Source organism: Callospermophilus lateralis, unplaced genomic scaffold, assembly GCF_048772815.1.
Source record: "Callospermophilus lateralis isolate mCalLat2 unplaced genomic scaffold, mCalLat2.hap1 Scaffold_93, whole genome shotgun sequence".
In the NCBI taxonomy this organism is placed as follows: domain Eukaryota; kingdom Metazoa; phylum Chordata; class Mammalia; order Rodentia; family Sciuridae; genus Callospermophilus; species Callospermophilus lateralis.
Window position 1 is genome coordinate 2,408,576 of NW_027517451.1, and position 18,293 is coordinate 2,426,868.

Here is an 18,293-nt window from a genome sequence, read left to right on the forward strand (position 1 = left end):
TGGCACATTTCCAATACCCTAATCCTACCTATTTTTCAAGGTACAATGCACAAGCAACCTCCTCCAGGAAGTTTTCCATAGTATCCCAAGTTGAAAGTAATTTAATTCTCCAAGACCTCCATAGCATTTTACCTCTATCTAAACACCTGTTTCTCTTGAACCTAGGACCTCCCATAGAAATCCTTTAGGAGATCCATATGTCAGCTGTATTCATGAGTGTGTATTTTACTCTGCAGGCTTCCTGCATCCCCCAGTGAGCCTGGCAATACTATTGTCCAGAAGTGTGGTTTCCTGTTTGGGTTAGGTCCTCCTGACCTGTCAGACCATCGTCTAAACCCTACAAGAAAGGGAAAATAAGGAATGCCTGGTAATCAGTCAGAAAATCAGGGTCTCCAGGCTGCCACTGTCTCTCTCATAGTGGTAATCCCAGGGTTGAACAGTGTCTGGCACTGCGCGGGCCTTCCATCATAAAAGCAAAAGAGGAGCTTACCCAAGGTCACGTGGAGTCAGGAGCCGCAGAATCTCATCCGGGCCCAGATCTGGTGAAATCATTTGCAACATTATCTCAGTAGGGAGCCCAGAGGAAGGAAGGAAATGAAGTGTCTGAGAAGCGTGTGCCAGGCCTCCGGGAGGTGCTTGGGGAATGGGGTGGGAGGCTACATCAAACAAGATGCTGGGATCCCGGGCTGTCGGTGGATAACCCACGGAGCAACTATCAGGACTCTCCAGCGGGCGGCGGGATGACTGGGGGCAGATGGGGGCACTGGGGTGGGAGCGAGGGGGCCAGCGACCCGCCCGGTGGGAGGCGGCGGTGGCGGCCGGTCGGCCGGGACAGTGCGGCAAATCCCCCAGGGAGGCCGCCGGCAGAGCCCTGGCGCTCCCGGCCCGGAGCCCGCCACGTGGCACACGGCGGCTGCAGCGGCGGCTCCTCCCGGCGCCGCGCGGCCTGGCCAGCCGGCAGCACGCAGCCGCCCGCGCCGCCGGCCTCTTCCCGGCCGCCCGCCGGCGGCCTCCCGGGCGCAGCGAGGGGGAGCAGCTGCCCGGCTGCCCTGGACCGGGGAAGGGGAGGGCGGCGCGAAGCCGCTTTAACCACAGCCGCCGAGTGGAGGCAGGAGGCTGACCCGGCCGCTTCCTAAGTGCGGTCAGGCATCTCGTGACCCCAGCGGGCGCCCGCGGCCCTGCGGGGAGAAGCAGGGCGGGTGGGCGGGCAGGGGCAAGGAGAAAACACCGAGGCCCCCACCCCTCCCCCAGGCTATTGCAAAGGAGCCTCTCGGCAGAGTTAAAACCCCAAGCCCGAAAATATGGTGTGGTGGGGGGCGGGGGGTGAACTAATTCTCCACTCTCCACCCAGGGGCGTGCGCACCCCGCCCCAAAGGGCTGACCTTGGCCGGGACGGGGAGAGAATAAGCGCCCGCCGAGACTCGACTCCCAGCCCGCCGCCCCCTCGGATTCCTGGCCGGGCAGGGCCGGAGGAGGAGGGGGCCCCCGGACGGGGACACACACACACACACACACACACACACACACCCCACACGCAGCGTGCGCCAAAGAGCCCAGGCCAGGAGCAGGGGGTGGGGTTTTGCCAGGCTCCAGCACAGTAGTTGGTATTTACCTTCTTGGCTTCTCCAGGGGACTAGGAACCAGCCCCCGCTCTCAGCCTCCAGCTCCTTCCCCGGCCTCCCTGCCCCCTGGGCGCCCGCACACACACATCCTGCGGGCCAGCGGCAGCTGCGGTGGCAATAAAACATCCTGGCACGAGCTGGGGCTCCAGGCGCGCCCTCGCCGGCCGGCTGATGTCAAACTGCAGCTCCGCTGGTGTAGCTCTTAAAGGGCCGGCGTGTGCTGGGCACCGGGGCTGAGTTGGCCGCCCGCGGGTTGAGGAGGGGAGAGGCTGCTTTCCTGTCTGCCACCTCATTGTACCAAAGAACTAAGTGCATGCGGGTGGAAGGGAAAGGGTGATGAAGGAGCACGCTCGTCCGTGAGGGCATTGCCATCAAAGCCCCCTTGTTCATTTTTTATTTGAAATTCCATTTCCTTTCTACTCGGTTGGAAATTATTCTGATTGTTTCCTGAGGAAGCATAGAGTCCAAAGCCCCAACTCCCGAAGAGAAATAAGGGACTGCGGAGAAGAGGGACGCATTTTAAATGCCACTTTGCTCTAAAAACCCTGCCAGTGTAAGGTGGAAAGTACTTCTTCTGCAAAAAAAATTAAAAAATAAATAAAGATCTTTTATTTTCTACATTATCTATTTTTATCCCCCTGAATATACATCATCTGAGCGAGAAATCACTTCAGATATTTTGGTAACATACCTTCGCCCCACTCTTTTTTAACCACCGCAAATTTGTTTTTTTTCCCCCCCTTGGCCTTCAATGCCTTTTTATTAAAAAAAAAAAAAAAACAACAACAACAAAAAAAAAAAACTCACATTAAATCATTAAAAAGTAGCTGTATTACATATAGCTAAGATAATAAAGAGTAAAGACCTTGGCCTGGAAAGAAATAGTCCAGATCAAAACGAAAGCGGAAAAACTTCTCTAAAGGCAAGCCCAGAGGGGAGAGTAGTAAAGGGTTAGAATCCTTTTGATTGACTTTGTATCCTCCGGTGCCCCGGGCTCAGGTGTGCGCCATTGGCTGCCAGACTTTGTGCCTGGGCCAATGGGGGGACGCGATCCAGGAGCAGTGCTGTGTCTCCTCGTCCCATTAGCTGAAAGTTACTGTGGGAAATTTCACACTAGCCATTTGCTTGCAGTCCCAGATATATATAGAGGCCGCCAGGGCCTGGGGATCACACAGGATCCGGAGCTGGTGCTGATAACAGCGGAATCCCCCGACTACCTCTCTCCTTGGTCCTCGAATAGCGCTACCGATCACCAAGTAGCCATAAAATAATAAATTCTCAGCACTTGCTCAGTAGTTTTGTGAATGTCATAAGCAAAAAAAAAAAAAAAAAAAAAAAAGAATTTTTTTTTGCATGAAGTATTCCAAAAATAAAATTCTCTAGGGTTTTAAAAGAAGGAATAGAAAAAAATATGCCAGCTGATATAATGGAGAAAAATTCCTCGTCCCCGGTGGCTGCTACCCCAGCCAGTGTCAACACAGCACCGGATATACCAAAGGCAGCATCTGAGCACAGAAAGGTAAGGGAAATACCTGTATATCTGCAGCCCCACGAAATTATTTGTTGTGTATGGGGACGGGGGGCTTTCTCTTTTAAAACCCCGGGGTGACATGGCAAATCTCAAGAGAACTCAGGCTTTTTTTTTTTAACTCCCTTTACAGTCATCCAAACCTATCATAGAGAAAAGAAGAAGAGCAAGAATAAATGAGAGTCTGAGCCAACTCTAAACGCTGAATTTGGATGCCCTTAAAAAAGATGTAAGTGGGGAATGCTGCCTTTTTTTTAACTAAAAAATAAGAAGCCCTATTTTCTCAGCCACTAAGAATGAAACCTTCTCATGCTGGGGGTTGAACCCAGGGCCTTGTGCTTGCAAGGCAAGTCCCCTACCAATTGAGCTATATCCCCATCCCCTTGTGTAGCTCTTTGACCTCTGTCTTCTATGTTAAGAGTTTCATGAGGAGAGGGACAATGCCTTGTCCTAACCTAGGAAGCAGCACAGATTTGGGTACTCAGTAGATGTTCAAGGGATACCTACTGAATGCTTGAGTGAACAACTGAGTGAACTTGGAACAATCATCATTAGTCAAAACCTCAGGGGTCACACAGCCCAACACCTTGAGAAGCTAAGAACTTCACACAATCTTCTTCTTCTTCTTCTTCTTCTTCTTCTTCTTCTTCTTCTTCTTCTTCTTCTTCTTCTTTTAGTTGTAGTTGGACACAATATCTTTATTTTATTTATCTATTTTTATGTGGTGGTGAGGATTGAACCCAGGACCTCACATGTGCTAGTCGAGTGCTCTACTGCTGAGCCACAACCCCAGCCCCTCCACACAATCTTTGAGTGATTTTCTTTCCCTTGACCTAGGCATCTTCAGTCTCCAAATTTATCCTAATGGATCAAGATCAAATCCTGAGCCATCTGCTTATAAACCACCATTGTCCTCCTCTGTCCTTAAGCTCACTGCAGTATTGTCTTAGGCTTCTTCTATGAGTATTACAATGCCCTCTGTCTCACAGAACCTCAGTCCTTTCAAGGCCCAAGAGGACATTACTGCTATCTTTCTTCTTCCAAAGAGTTTTGTATTTTAATATGAGATTCAAAGGTCTTAAGATTTGTTCTTGTTCAACAGATGTTCGCTGAGTACTCACTCATAATTTTGGACACTGTTCTAGAGGGTTCTACAGCAGTGAGCCATATGTTTTCTGCTGCAGAAGACAGATAATAAAGTAAACCAATAAATAAAATACTTCGAAGAGCTATGAAGAAAATAAAACATGGTAAGGATGTTAAGAGACTGGAGGTGTGGGCTATTTTTGATCAGAAGTTAAAGAAGACTTCTTTGAGAAGGCCACATTTAAACTGAGACCAAAGAAGAAAAGGCCAGTCTGCAGAGCACACAGAGATAGAAGTCCAAGCAGAGGAAGTTACTGTCATGAAGGTCCTAAGGACCTGGCCTGTCTGCTAACCTATGACCAACAAAGCTTGTCAGGAGTCTGTGTTGTGGGGCAGATCATGGAGGGTCTTGAAGACCATGAAGGAAGACTGAATTTCATTCTGTAGGTACCAAGAGGCCATTGAGGAGTCTTAAGTAGAGGAGGGAATATATCCTCATTTCTTAAAGACCACTATGGCTGCCAAATAGAGGGTGGCCTCTAAGCAAGAGGAACAATGACAGGGAGACTAATGAATTGCAGTGGCCCAGCCAAAAGAAGAAATGTTCAAAGAGGAGACCAAGGGCAGTGCAGCTGTGAGAAGTGACTGAACCTGGGATATACTTTAAAGATAGAATTACCAAGAATTGTTGGCAGATTGGATGTGGGCTGTGAGGAGAAGAGATGGTTCAAGAGATACTCCTTGATTGTGACGTGAGTGTAGGTGAATGGTGGTGTGTTTACTAATATGGAGAAGATTGGGAAAGAACAACTTTGGGGGAGGGGTAACCAAGAGTTGCTTTGGGAGACATGAAGTTTAAGAGGTCTACAAAACAGTCCAGTGAAGATGCCAAGTAATCAGGCAACTAAAAGAATATAAAATAAGGGAGGAATCTCTGCATACTAACAGGAAGACTCAGGGCCACAGCAGGAAGTGGAGATGGGGAAAAAGAGGCCTCTTAGTTATTTTCAAGTCTCATTATCCAGCCACTGGACAGGTGACACTCTCTAATGATTTTAGCATAGGAACCTTTGACACATGGTATTCCAAGGAAAAGACCTTGGTCTAATCTCTCAGCTGTAGGGAGGTGTGGCTAATTTCACAGCAGATGGCTAATGAATTACCTAGTATTCCTGAACTGTGAAAGGATTCCATACTTACATCAATGCATCGGAGAACAATTGCAATATAGATTGCTATAGTTTGGATCTAGAATCTGGCCTCAACGGAAAGGCCACCAGTTTGGTAAGAGGGTTCCAAAGGCCTTCCTCCAAGGACCTTGTTTTAAAGTCTTAGTTCCTAATCCATGGTGCTATTAGAAGGTGGTGAAAACTTTTAAAAGTGGAGCCCATTGGTAAATATTAATATTACTGGGGACATGACCTTGAAGGAGACAGTGGGACCCTGGCCCTTCTTCATCCTCTCTTTCATGTCCTGGCTACGAGTCGAGTGATTTTATTCTATTATGTGCTTCTGCTGTGATGTGCTACCCCACCTCAGCCCAAAGCAACAAGGCCAGTTGATTATGAACTGGAACATTTGAAATTGCTAACCAAAATAAACCTTTTCTTTTTATAAATTGATTGTCTCAGGTATTTTAAAGTAATGGAAAGCTGACTGACCTGTGAACTTTTTCCTTAATTATCAAAACAATGTGATCTCTTTTAATCTTACTATTTATAAGTTCATCCTCCTACCTGGGACCATGAGGGTCTCATCTAGGAAGTGCAGTGGACACAGTTATTGTCCATGTGCAAGGTTGTCTTCTCTTCATCCCCACCTCCTTGCTTGCTGGTGAAGCCCACTTCCCACTTCAGAGAAGGGAAATGCCTGACACCCTCTTGCCAATCTTCCTTGACATTAGAGCAGGAAAGTAGAACCCAGTCTTGGCCACGGGGCCCATCTTTAGAAAAAATCTGCTGTGCAGCCTTTCTCTTATTAAAGATCATGCTCCCGCTTTCTACTGCATTTCATTGGTCAGCATGGGCCCCTGGGATGGTAGCACCCCTTTGCATGATCCAGAGGACAGTGGAGCAGAAGGCTGCAAATATCTGGATCACTGAGGACATCAGGGAACCCTGGGTCCTTCTGGGCAGCCCTGATGCTCAGCTCCGTCAGGTGCTGTAGGAAAGGCCCTGTTTTTACAACTGCACATACATGGACTTCTCTTCCCTTTGTCTCCTGACACTTCCCACAGAGCTCACACACCAACCCTTCAAACACAAAAACTGTTTTACTCTAAGCACCTTCACATGTCTGTTCAGCCATGTACTCATGGGGAAGAAACAGACATGTGCATGTGGTGAGCAGTCTATGGGTCTAATGAACAAGTGTGGAGACAGATGACCAAAGACCCGATTACAATTTGAGGCCATCATGCCTGTAAAGGGCAAGAATATGGCTGTATGACAGAGCGACAGCATGATGGCCTTCACAGCTAGGAGTCTGAGAAGGTGTGCCCAAGGAGGTGACATTTAAACTAAGACCTGAGGGATGGAGATGTAGATTAGTGGTAGAGCACTTGCCTCATATATGCAAGGCCCTGGGTTCCACCCTTAGCACCAAAATAAACAAATAAGTAAGTAAATAAAGTATGGCCTGAATGATGACAAGGATTCAGAAAGGTTTGGAAAAAGAGGGACAAAAAAAAGTGACTTTTGCTTCCATCTCTTTTTTAAACAGAGCTCCTGAGGATGGAAGGGATGTGTTGCCCCTTTTACTGGCATCCCAATGATGCTGTCTCCCAAGTGTCTGTCTGCACCAGCAGCCATCCCCAGACACCATCACTTTGGCGCCTTTAGCAAAGCTTTTGAGCCATACTGACCCTGCCCTCAAGACAACAAAACCAAGAACATTAAAGCCCCTTCCCCTGTGAGTTTGTCCAGAAATTCACCCCCCGCTGCCAAGTCCCTATTTTGGGGTGGGGAGATAAGAGTTATTGGCAGCCAAGTGTTCAAGATTCCAGATCTTACCTATAGGCTAGAGAAATGGGTTTGAAAACTGAGTATAAACTCCAAGGCCCCAAGTCACACAGACCACTTTGTCCTCATTTAAAAATCAATCATACAAAGACTTCAACCTGTCTTGGAAATAGGTCAACAGGCCATAGTGAAGACATTTACAGACAAGCAGACAGATAGACCTAAACTTCCACATCCTGATTCTTCCAGGGATCAGTTCAGTGACTTTGGGCATTTACGAAATCTCTCTGACCCTCAATTTCCTCATCTGTCAAATAGGGATAATAATACCCACCTTAGAAGAACCAGTCACTATTCATCATGAGCAGCACCCAGTCTGATGGATTGTCAACACTCAGGAAATGTTGGATGTCCTCCTCACAAGGCCTGGCTCTTCTATTGGGTAATTACATCTTTGGAGGCACTCAGATGTGGTTACAGCCAGTGAATCTCAGAGAGATTGCAATTCTGGTTCATTAGTGGTGCTCTCCAAACTGGAAATTCATGCTGAAGTCAGCAATGACCCTGGACCACTAGATATGCCACCAGGAGCACTCTACGTCAGCTCACCTTGGCTCTCACCTGCCCCATCAGTCTCACGAGGCAGAAGTTTCAAGGAGAGTCCCAGTAAAAGACCCTTTAAGATGAATTGGATATCTAGCATCTCCCAGTGCTCTTAACAGAGAGGGCAACACAGAGCTGGCTTTAGTACTGCCTCCATTAAAATGGAGATGAGGAGATTGAGCTCTAGAATGGAAGTGATGTACTCAAAATATTCCTTTCTCTTTCTCTCTCTCTCTCTTTCAGTGATGGGGATTAAATCTAGCACTTGCTAGACCAAGTGCTCTCTCCAGCCCCTAGAACCAACCTCAATGCCAATCTCTGAAAGTCCAGTGCTCCTGCAACACCACTAAATCCTGACAAAAGGGATTTTGTCTTGAAAAAGTTCAACATCGACAACTGTCCTCCTGGCTTCTTGGGACTGACTTCTTGTCCAAAGGAATAGGTTGACTCTGATTCTTTTAAAAGTCCTTCCTGCTGCCTTGGGGTGTGGAGTTCCAAGCATGAGAGAGGCGTGGCAGGCTCATACCAGCAGCAGACTATGCACTCAAGAATCACCCTCCTTGATCCTGTGCCGCCATCTCATCTAGACCAATGTCACTAGCTGGACTCAGGATAGTCTGGCTTTATGCTAGGGCTCTCGCTTGCATTTCTTGTCTCTGGCAGTGTGCATTCACAGGTGAAAATAGGCCAATTTGGAATCCTCTCACCAAACTGGTGTCCTTTCCTTTGAGGCCAGTGTATAGAGAATCAGTCTGACTTTGGTTCCAGACATGACTTGAGGGTGTTGAGCACTAGGCAACACGGCCAGCTCAGTTACGCAGCACTGCCAAAGAGCAAATAAGGACCACTCCGCTCTACTTTCAGGAAGGACCACCAAAGAAATGGGAAGTAGAACTCCATACTCAAAATGTCCAGAATAACTGCAAGCAAAACTCTAGTGATTGTATTAAATTCTCAAAATAATAATAAAAACTCTCAACAAAATAGATATAGAAGGAATGTACCTCCACACAGTAGAAAACATACATGGTCAGCCAACAGCTAACATCATACTTAGTAGTAAAAAATTAAAAGACTTTTCCTCTAAGATCAGAAACAAAGCAAGGATGCCCACTCTTAACACTTCTGTTCATCCTAGCACTAGAAGTCCTAGCCAGAGCAATTAGATAAGAGAAAGAAATGAAAGAAGGGCTGGGCTGTAGCTCAGTGGTAGAGTGCCTACCTAGCACATGTGAGACACTGGGTTGGATCCTCAGCACCACATAAAATAAATAAAGGTATTGTGTCCATCTGTAACAACAACAACAACAATAAAAAGAAGCATGTAATCCCAGCTTCTGGGGAGTCTGAGGCAGGAGGAGGCCTAGTTCAGGGATAGTCCCAGTAATTTAGTGTGCTAGTTACTGGAGGGCTTGCAACAACTCATTTGACCCAGAGGATACCTTTTCTGACTTCATAGAGGTCAGGAGACTGACCAGAGGAAGGTAAGAGACTTCATCCAATAGTACACTTTTTTTTCATCCTTTTAGATTGGGATGGACACATGGGATTTTTCTTGAGTTTCCTCGGGTGCTGACAATGTAATTCACAGCCACACACAGGGCCAAGAGTCTGATTCAGACACAGCTTTTACAAAGCACTTTACCTAAAAAGGCACAGATTAGGCCTCTTCATTTCCATTTGAATCTGTTTTCTTGAGGAGTCCCAAAGGAGTGCCCTAAGGCAAACACCTACCTGACATTCAGGGGAACAGAACAATAGGGAAGAAAGAAGCCTGGAGAAAAACTTTTCTTTAATTGAACACTGTGGCACTGACAGCTCCTCATCATGCAACTTGGGATACTATCTATCCAAGCAGAGATTCTCCAGAGAGATCCTTACCAGTCATGCTAATTTTTGAGTTTTCTGAGATGCTTGGCATGCCCTTCAGCAATCCAGTCCATGGCCATGTCACAGAGCTTGAATGTGGTGCACATCTTGGACACAAAACCACGAACCCCTTCAGAGAGTGGCCAAAATTCAGGAAGAATACAGGAACTAAGGATCTTGGTAGGTGTTGCCCATCTGCAAGGCAAGCAGCAGTCCATTCATAAATTGGCCATGAGAAGTCCTGCAAAGATTTCCACTAGTCAGGACACATTCACGGTTGCATTCTTCTCTCTACTCTCTTTAACCACAAACCCAGTGGGATCCACTGACATAAAAAGGCTCACTAGTTAACACTCCATTTCAAACCAACAACAACCACACACACACACAAAAAAAAAAAACACATGTTTTTCCTTCATGTTCTCAGAACATGAGACAAAACGACAAATTGAAACACACACCCACTGAGACACACAAACCACCCTTGTATTTGGTCTGCATCTATCCACTCTGTCCTCTGACTGGTGGGTGAAAATATGTTCCTCAGCAGTGGCTGTCCTGTCTCAGCTCTGGTCTCCTTGGCCATCTCTGTGTAGTTGTCAGGAGCCAGCAATGACCCAACACTTCTTTCTCAGGAAAGGCCCCTGTTGAGACCATTCAAGGCATTTGGCTATCCACACATCACTAGGAACCAACAAAGAATGTCTCTGGCCTTGGTACAGACAATCAAGTGAGCCCACTGGGAGTGAAACTGCCTCTGGATGCCTCACCTCCTGGATCCCAAGTTCAGAGAGTTCCATCACCAAGGAAGTGAGGTGAGGTCACTTCCTTCAGGGAAGTAAATGAGGTCACTGCCTTGGCAACCACTTTGTCCTAACAGTTGTTTCCCATGGTCCCATGAGATGGAGGCTGCCCCACCTTCCTGTGACATTTTCACAAGGCATAAAGGTCTATATACCCTAGGAGCCCGGGATCAGCAATCCACACAGACCTGATTGTGTCCATCTTCCCTGCATTGAGAAGAGAGAGGCTGATTCAGACTCATCCCTTCATCCTGACTGGGTTCTTGGCCATGGAAGATGACTTTAGACCTCACAGGTCCTACCTAGCTGCATACATTTGCTCCAGGGATCATTTCTGCATCTACCTTTGAGCTTCTCAGCAGCTGTAGGATTCCCTACATACCTGTATGGCAAGATCAACTCAGGACCTGCTGTTATGTGAAAATAGATTGAGGGAAGAGAGTATGGTTAAGGGTCATATCATGTTCGATTTGGGTTAAAAGTCATTCTGCTGGATGAATACGGGTATTGGGCATCTGGGATATTTACACGAATGTAAGGTGAAATGTAAGTATGAAAATAGAAAACTAGGTAAGATCTGAAGCACACAAGTTTGTTGGGCCCTTGATTTGGATATATAGTTTTGAATTATGTTCTGCAGAGATGAATCCTCTCAATCCAATGACATTCTTCATAGAAATAGAAAAAGCAATCATAAAATTTATTTGGAAAAATAAGAGAACCAGAATAGCCAAAGCAATCCTTAGCAAGAAGAGTGAAGCAGGAGGCATCACAATACCAGACCTTAAACTACACTATAGAGCTATAAAACAAAAATGGCATGGTTTTGGCACCAAACAGACACATAGACCAATGGCACAGAATAGAAGAAACAAAGACAAACCCACACAACTAGAGTTATCTCATTCTAGATAAAGGTGCCAAAAACATTCACTGGAGAAAAGATAACCTATTCAACAAATGGTTTTGGGGAAAATGGAGAACCATATGTAACAAAATAAAATAAAATCTCTCTCTCTCACCCTGCATGAAACTCAAGTAGATCAAAGACTTAGGCCCTATAACAGAAAGCCTGAGCCTAATAGAAGAAAAAGTAGGCCCAAATCTTCACCATGTCAGCATAGGATCTGACTTTCTTAACAAGAATCCTAAATTTCAAAAAGTAAAATCAAGAATTAATAAATGGGATGGATTCAAACTAAAAAGCTTCTTTTGAGCAAAAGAAACAATAATGTGAATAGAGAGCCTACTGATTGGGAGAAAATCTTTACCACATGCATCTTAGATAAAGCAATAATCTGTGGGATACATAAATAACTCAAAAAACACCAAAAAAAAAATAACCCAATCAATTAATGGGCTAAGGAACTGAACAGATACTTCACAAAAGAAGAAAACACAATAAGTCAACAGATATATAAAAAAATGTTCAACATCTCAAGCAATTAGAGAAATGCAAGTCAAATCTATTATAAGATTTTATCTCTTTCCAGTCAGAATGGCAACCCCTCAAGAGTACAAGCAACAATAAATGTTGGTGAGGATGTGGTGAAAAAGGTACACTCATACATTGCTGGTGGGACTGCAAATTGGTGCGACTACTCTGGAAAGCAGTATGGAGATTTCTCAGAAAACTGGGGATGGAACCACCATTTGACCCAGATATCCCACTCCTTGGTTTATACCCAAAGGACTTAAAATCAGCGTACTGTAGTGACGCAGCCATATCAATGTTTATAGCAGCCCAATTCACAATAGCTAGACTGGAACTAACCTAGGTGTCCCTCAATTGATGAATGGATAAAGAAAATGTGGTATTAATAGTCAATGGGATATTACACAGCCTTAAGGAAGAATGAAATTATGGCATTTGCCAGTAAATGCATGAAGCTGAAGAATATCATGCTAAGCTAAATAAGCCAATCCCACAAAACCAAAGGCCAAATATTTTCTCTAATATGTGGATGCTAATTCCCAAAAAGGGAGGCTCTAGGAAAGAGGAGAGTTACTTTATATTAGGTAGAGGGAAGGGATAAGAGAGGAGGGCATACAGTGAAAGGAAACATAGAATAAACTAGACATAATTACCTTATATTTATATATCACTGCATGACGAATGTGATTCTACAACATGTACAACCAGAAAAAAATGAGAAATTATACTCCATTTGTATATGATATATCAAAGTGCATAAATGCATTTTACTGTCATGTATAACTAATTAAAGTAAAAAATAAAAAATTACTATTACATAGGAAGGATTAATTCTAGTGTTCCATAGCACAGCAGGGTGACTATGGTCCACCAAAATTTATTACACATTTCAAAATAACTAGAAGAGATAAATCTAAAGATTCTCAATACAGATAAATGATAAATGTTTGATGATTAATATATTTATAATCTGGATTTGATATTGCAAAAGTATGCATGTATCAGATTATCATATTATATCCCACAAATATGTACAAATATTGTCATTACAAATAAAAAAGAAACATTGTTTAAAAATTTAAGCTTCAGATTTGAAGAAGAGATAAAAAACCTTCCATGAAAAACAAAAGTTTAAAAATTCACAACTAGAAAGTCAGCAATACAAAACAGAATAAAATATTTCATTAAGAAGAAATAGAGACTACAAATGAAAACCAGCAGAGGGCGAAAGTACACTACAAACAGTATATCAAAGGAGAATCTAATTCAACTTAAAAACTAGAAATAAACTAAATGTTAGGAGTTAACATCTCTAAATAATAAAATAATACATAGTATATAGCAATACACTATATGTTATTACAATAACATTGTTATATAATATTATATATAACTATACAATGACATATAATGATATTAAATAACTATATAACAAATTATATAATTATATAATAATATGTTATAATATATAATAATAATGGATTCAACTCATCAATCCAAAGACATAGGCTGACAGATTGGATTAAAAAACAAAACCCAAGAATATACTGTCTCCAAGATTCTCACATTATAGGTAAAGACATCCACAGACAGAAGTTGAGAAGGATAGACAAAAATGTATCCTTCACATGAGTCTCATACACAAGCAGAGGTTTATATTCTCATATTCAATAAAACATACTGTAAGCCAAAGTTAACAGAAGAGACAAAGAAGGCCATTTTATACTGCTTAGGGGAGTCATAAAACAGTAAGAAATAACAGTCATAAATATTTATGCCCTAAACAATGGAGCATCTATTCACATCAAACAAACCCTTCTTAAATAGCAAGAATCAAATAGACCACAACACAAAAATACTGGGTGACTTTAACATACCTCTCATCACTGGATAGATTCTTCAAATAAAAACTAAAGAAGCTATAGAACTAAAACATACAATTAATAAGTTAGATGTAATGGACATAGAATACTTCATCCATCGGTGACTGAATAAACTTCTCAGGTGCACATGGAATATTTTCTAAAATAGACAATATTTTAGGACACACAAAAACTCTTAGCAAAAACAAAAAATGGACATATACCCTGCTTAATATCAGATTATAGTGTAATAAAATTATAAATCCATAATAAGATAAAAATAGAAAGTAATATAGCACCTGGAGACTAAATAAACCACCATTGAATAATAAATAAATAAGAAAAGATATTAGAGATGAAATTTAAAAATATAGAGAGGTAAATGAGAATAATGATACAACATAAAAATCTCTGATACAATATGAAGGTGGTTCTAAGAGGAAAGTTCACAACATTGAGCTCATAGAACAACAGAATAGAAAGATACCAAATAAATAATCTAACATTACAACTCAAGGCCCTACAAAAAGAAGAACAAATCAACACCCAAGAAATCAAAGCCAAAATTAATGAAATTGATGCTTTAAAAATTTTTTAAAATTAATGAATCAAAAAGTTGGTTCTTTGAAAATTGATAAGCCCTTAGGGAAAAAGATATGATAAAAATGGAAATATCACCACAGACACTACTGTAATACAGTAATACACTATTGTAATACAGATCATAATCGGAAGCTATTTTGAAAATCTACAATAAACTAGAAAATCTTGAAGATCTTGATAAGTTCCTGGAGACATATGACCTACCCAAATTGAACAAGGTGGATATAGAAAACTTATATAGATCAATTTCAAGTAATGAGATTGAAAAAGTCATCAAGTGCCTACCAACAAAGAAAAGCCCAGGACCAGATGAATTCTCAGCAGAGTTCTACCAGACCTTTAAAGAAGAACTAATATAAATATGTCTCATATCATTCCACAAAATAAAAAGAAGTCTTTCAAACACACTTATGAAGCCAATATTGATACAAAAACCAAAGACACATAATGAAAACTTCAGACCAATATACTTGAAGCACATGGATGCAAAAATCTATGGCAATTCACATACAAAAACACAAGGTCAGAATCGTCCCAGAAACAAACCCACTTCTTGTTACCAATTTCTATTTTAGCCAGATTTTTGTCACTATGACCAAAAGACCTGATAAGAACAATGTAGAGAAGATTTTTATTGTGACTCATGGTTTTAGAGGTTCAGTTCATGATTGGATGATTTCGTAGCTCTTGACCTGAGGTGAGGTAGGACATCATGGCGGCTGGGCATGGCAGCGGAAAGAACTCAGGACATGGAAACCAGGTAATAGGGTTTGCTCTCCAAGGACAAAACATAAGCCTCCAACACCTCCCTAGTGACCTACTTTCTTAGTTATATCCTTCATACATTGATCACCCAATAAATATGTATTAGTGGATTAATTCACTTATTAGGTTGAAGCTTTCATTATCTAATCATTTCACATCTGAACATTCTTGTCTCACACAAGAGCTTTTGGGGGAAACACCATCTCTAAACTATAACTCTTATTTTTTGTATTGTTTATTTTTAAAAATTTTCAGTGTTTTAATTAGGTATGCATTACAGTAGAATGCATTTATGCACTATGATATATCATACATAGATATAATATCTCATACATAGGTATAATACCTCATTTTTCTGAGTGTACATGTTGTAGAATGATATTGGTCATGTAGTCACATATATACATACAGTTCTAATGTCTATTTCATTCTACTATTTTTCCTATCCCCACATTCCCTACCCCCATCCCATCACTTCTCTCTACCTAATCCAAGGTACCTATTCTTCCCTAGGGCCCCCCACCTTATTGTGAATTAGCAACCACATATTAGAGAAAATATTTGGCCTTTGCTAGTGGAATTGGTTTATTTTGCTTAACATGATAGTCTCCAAAACCACTTTCTTATTAGTTTATATGCTGATATACCCCAGAGATGTACATATACAGGAATAAGTACCAATATTTTATATATGTAAATATTTATATGATTTACTATGTACTTAGATGTGTTCAAACAACAGCTATATTGACATCTGTGTGTAGATTTAATTAATTAGCTTATAATTGTAGCTTAGTTCGCCCCAGTGGTTTCTGGATGGCCTTTAGGACCTCTCCAGCTGCATCTGATGAAAGTAATTGTCCAACCAGTCAACCATGAGAAATATTCTAGGTCAATTACAAGTGGCCAGAACTGGCTAGACCAGCAAAGTGTAGCCTTTAGCATCTGAGGCAATTTACCTGATGCAAAAGTTTCCTCATATATCTGCAGAGCATCACATCTCTCCAGCCTCTCAACTATAAAATATGATGGCACAAAGGAGCCAAATCCCCAGCCTGTGTGAGTCAGCTTTCTGTCAGTGTTACACAACATCTAACAACTTATAAGAAGTGAAGGTTTATTTTGTCTCACAGTTTCAGAGGTTTCAGTCTCGGTTGGGTTGGCTCCATTGATTTTGGGCCTTTGGCAAAGTAGAACATCATGGTGTGGAATGTGTCATGCAGCAAAGCTGTTCACCTCATGGTGACCGGGAAACAGGGAGAAAAGGTCTGAGATACCAATGTACCCTTCAAGGGCATTCCCTCATTGACCTAACTTCCTCCCACTAGACCCGACCTCCTAAAGGCTCCACCACCTCTAACTGCGCTAACCTGGGGACCAAGACATCAACACATGGGCCTTTGGGGAACATGCAAACTATAGCACAGCCTAACTCTCAGAGGCTTTTCATCATTGGCAATAGAGGCAAATGTGTCCTTGGGGTCCACAGCTCTGAAGAGTGCCATGATCCACCGTCATCACCCAGGCTGAGAACCAGAATTACGGCCTCACAGATCTCAACCACAAAACATTGTGGCAAAGGGAGCCAAATCTCAGTTCAGGGCACAGAGGAGAACAGGCAAAACTGAGGGTGGTGTTAGGTGTTGCCCTGACTGAGGGCCTGGTGTGAGTTTCTCATTTCAGGAAAACTTAAGAATTGATTGTAAAAAAAGACCTATTTCATGCTCCCTCTGAATTATCATGCTGCATCAGCCTTAGGTAAATTTCTTTCTGTGATAATAGAGTTTTCTGTGTGGCTTTTCATAACTTGCTTAACAGTTGCTAATAAGTCTAGAGTAGAATATCTTGTGGGGAAAAAACTAATCTGAAGATGACACCAACCCAGAGGAATCTAGAGAGAGATGGCATACAGAGAGATGCTGTTCAGAGGGCGGGTGGGCCACTCAAGCCGATTAGAGACACATAGATAGATGGCTTCCTGTTTTTCTCTGCCTCATCTCTTGTATCTTAAAAACTCTTGATTTGCTCATTTTGCCTAATTTCAGGGGATTTGTTTTGGGATTTGTTCAAGAGGTACAGTAAACCTGGTCTTTGTTACTCCATCATCACCAGAAGCACAGGGCTCCAATCTGAACATAAAATTCCAGGTAATGTGGGGTGGTGAGTGTTGTGATTGTTCTCAAATGCTTTATACTACTGGTCTTCAACCAATTTTATATACTTCTTAATATGCATGCAAAACTGTTGGCTCCATTCATTACTTACATTCTTGCAGAGAGTTTGTATACACACACACACACACACACACACACACACACACACATATGTACCTTTTTAAAGAATCTGTTTATAAAAGTCCTTGAACTTGTTTCTTTTTGTGGCCTTTTACTTGCAGAACCATGGTTACTCCAAGCCAGGTTTCTCCAGGATGCCAAGGAGACCACAAGATTGGGGTTCCAGTGTTCAAGAGTGATGGCCAGGAGGCATAAGCTGGACATGTTGTCTGTCTGCCAGTATGAACAACTTTCCCATGTGAGGGTCCATCCCAATGGTCACAGGACAGTCAACTAGGTGTTAGGTTTTTCACCAGGTTAAAGAAGTATTTTGTGGAAGGTACACTGTAAATACCCACATCCAGCAACCCCTTCACTTCCTGTTAGGTAGCAACTAAAGAAATCACAAGTGATTTTGCTCTTTGAGCCATCCACAGAGGTTTACAGAGAGTGATGTGGGACCAACAAAGGGCATTTAAAGCAGCTGTGAACGCAGACTAGCCAGAGGCATCTTGGCTAAGACTTAAGAGAAAGAGGAGGATAAGCCCTGGGTAGAGGAGGGAGGCAGAGGACAATAAGAAGCACCAGAATGGGAGACGGGGTCAAACTCCCACTACAGAGACAATGGAGTCCTTTAGGGCATAAAGAGTGTGAGTGGCCTATCGGGGAAAATGAAAGGAGCAATTTGCAGTAGAGTCCCTGTGCTTTGGTGAATCACAAGTATTTCAATGGTATCTGAAGTCACAGAGTCAGATAAAATCACTTAGGTTTCAGAGAGCAGGCACAGACATAGGGATTATGGAGGAGCAGGTGTAAGAACCAAGACCCAGCCAATCGTTCACAATGGAGGATTTCAGAGAGAATTATGTCTGAACATCCTGAAG